At 46.0% G+C, this 3,015-nt stretch overlaps 1 pseudogene; it reads left to right on the forward strand.

Moving 5' to 3' along the window:
• LOC103074249 (bridging integrator 3 pseudogene) overlaps positions 1-2,147 on the forward strand; it is a 4,156-nt pseudogene extending 2,009 nt beyond the window's left edge.
• Positions 2,148-3,015: the final 868 nt, after the last annotated feature.

The raw sequence follows: 3,015 nt of genomic DNA on the forward strand, positions 1-3,015 counted from the left end.
CCCCTGGGTTTTTAAAAACTTTTTTTTTTTTTTTTTTTTTTAGATTCCATATATATGTGTTAGCATATGGTATTTGTTTTTTTCCTTCTGACTTACTTCACTCTGTATGACAGACTCTAGGTCCATCCACCTCACTACAAATAACTCAATCATTTGTAGGTTTGGTGGTTTCCACAGTCTTAGGCATCTAATACTTAAATTCTAAGAGTAGATGAGGAGTTTGGGGCTCTGTTGGAGGGCTTGGGTGAGTCTTAGTCACTCCTGCTGTCTTAGTTCAAGACAGTATTTCACACCTGAAACACACATTTTCACTCCTAGGTCTGAAAAATGGCAAGATATAGACAAAGCAATTAAATCCACAGTGCACATGGAGGGTAAACACTCTTTGAAAGTGGATAAATCATTGAGAAAGACCTTAACAGCACTTTAAAAAAGTCTTCTTCTGGGCTTCCCTGGTGGTGCAGTGGTTAAGAATCTGCCTGCCAATGCAGGGGACACGGGTTCAATCCCTGGTCCAGGAAGATCCCACATGCTGCCGAGCAACTAAGCCCGTGCGCCACAACTACTGAGCCTGTGCTCTAGAGCCTGTGAGCCACAACTACTGAGCCCACGTGCCACAACTACTGAAGCCCACGTGCCTAAAGCCTGTGCTCCGCAACAAGAGAAGTCACCTCAGTGAGAAGCCCACGCACCGCAACAAAGGGTAGCCCCCACTCACCACAGCTAGAGAAAGCCTACGTGCAGCAACGAAGACCCATTGCAGCCAAAAATAAATGAATAAATAAATTTAATTTAAAAAATATTTTTCTAATTGGTGGCTGTAGCTTATAAGACTGGGCCAATTTAGAAAAATCTAACTGTCCTGGTAATACTCATCAGAGTCACCTCCAAATGTTGTAATGTAATGCCAGAATCATTCCCCTCCAGGCTCTTCATATCTTAAGATCATAGAATCTGGCTTACGTGGGACTCTTAAAAATAAGTAATAATTTAAATTCCTCAACAACATCACCACTGAGTTGTCTTCCTACTTGTGTTTGAGCACCTCCAGCAACAGAGAGGAACATTCTTCTGAGAGAAGCTCTAACATGCTAGGCAATAGTTTGCACAGAGGATATGTATTCATTTCCTAGGGTTGCCATCACAGAACATCACAAATGAGGTGGCTTAAAACTATTGAAGTTTATTGTGTCACAGTTCTGAAGGCCAGAAGTTTGAAATCAAGTCATGGCTGTGCTCCCTCTGAAACCTGTAGGGGAGAATTCTTCCCTGCTCCTAACTTCTTACTTCTGCATTGCTACAACCCTACAAGCAGCCTTTGTATACGTAATGTTCCATACATATATTTGTGTTCCATGCATATGGTTGTGTTGACTTTGTCCCTGGCAGAATTTTCCACTCTAAGTAAAACAAGTCTCCTTAAAAAAAAAAAAAAAAAAAAGGAGGACCGAGTTGCAGCTGAAGATCCTGGCAGCAGGGCCATGTTCATGAACATGAGCTGAATTCCTTCCAAGATTGGTCAGCAGTGGAGAGAGACTGTGAAAGGAAGTATAGAAAACTCCAGCAGCTGGAAGAGCAGACCAGGAGGCTGAGAAAGGACATGAAGAAGAGTCCCAGTGCTGACCTGGTCATCAAATCTGCTGTGAAGATGTCCTTAGACTTACTCTCTAATCCCCTCTGCCAGCAAGACCAGGACTTACTGAACATGGTGACCACCCTAGACATGGCCATGAAGTGGATGGATACCTTCAACCAGGAAAAAGTGAACCAGATCTGAAAGACCATTATTGAACCCTGAAAAAGTTTGGCAGTGTCTTCCAGAACCTCAACATAGTGGTGAGAAGGTGGTGGGAAGCAGCCTTCCTATATACTAGGACTATAGGTGATTGCAGGCCAAGGTGCAGAAGTATGAGGAAAAGGAGAAGGCAGGGCTGGTGCTGCCCAGAAGAGCTTTGGCCTGTATGGGATGACCTTGAAGCCAAGAACAAACAGCTCCTGGATGAGCTGCTGAGGTTCTACAACAGCCAACTCCACTCCTTCTATCTCAGCTTTGAGTCCCTGATCAAAGAGCAGGTCAGGAGACGCATAAGATCTTTGGAAACTTGATCCAGTATCTTGACCAGCCTGGGAGAATGAGACCAAACTGAGGGAGCCCAGAGCCTCTCTTTGTGTCTGATGACTAAATCCCTGTTCCCCTCAGAAGATTCCTAGGACACCAGTCAGCCTCTTGAGCCTCTGACCTTTTCAAGTTCAGGTTCAGACGTCAGGTGGAGACAGAGGCGGCTCCCACTCTGCCTCACCAACCCTTCGGAATGAGCTTGGCACCAGGAACCCCAAGCAGGCTGCTGTCTCCCCACCCAATAGCAAGAGCCAGGAGACACAGGTAAGAAGTATAGCAAACCCCAGGGACTTTCTTATTTCCAAACTGTTCAAAGTACATCCTGGCCTAGAGCCAAAGCAAGCTTCCAGCCTTCAAAGGGCATGGGCTTTCTCAGCTTTCTTGAGGTCCTAGTCTTGCCTGAGTGGTTGAGATTACATTTACCTCCAAAAGAACTATCCTGGGAGTCCACGCATCCTTGTTTCCTTTCCACTTCAAAGACTCTCCCCTGTCCCAGAAGAGGCCCTTCCCTCCAAGAATGTGTGTAGCTGGGAATTCAGCCTTCCCTCTGAGAGCTGTGGTCCTGCAGCTTTAACAAGCCCCTCACTCCACCCTCCCAGCATGGCAAAGGCTGGTTTAGCCCACTTCTATGCCTTAGGTCAAGTGCAAGGAAGTGCTCCAAGTCTTGTAAGTTCCCTAGGTAACCAGGATTCAACTCATGTAAGTATCCTACCACACAAAATGTCACAGATGGAGTCACAGCCTCAAAGCAAGGACAGTGGGTTTGTGCTGGCAGTTGGGCTGGGTTGGAAGAGAAAACAATGTCCTGAGGTGATTCTTCAGGGAAAGGCACTAGGAACAGGCAGTCCCATGGACTTCTGGGATGAACTCTAGACACCTTGCAGCTTCCAGGAGGA

Source organism: Lipotes vexillifer, unplaced genomic scaffold (assembly GCF_000442215.2).
Source record: "Lipotes vexillifer unplaced genomic scaffold, Lipotes_vexillifer_v1.1 scaffold54, whole genome shotgun sequence".
In the NCBI taxonomy this organism is placed as follows: Eukaryota; Metazoa; Chordata; class Mammalia; order Artiodactyla; family Lipotidae; genus Lipotes; species Lipotes vexillifer.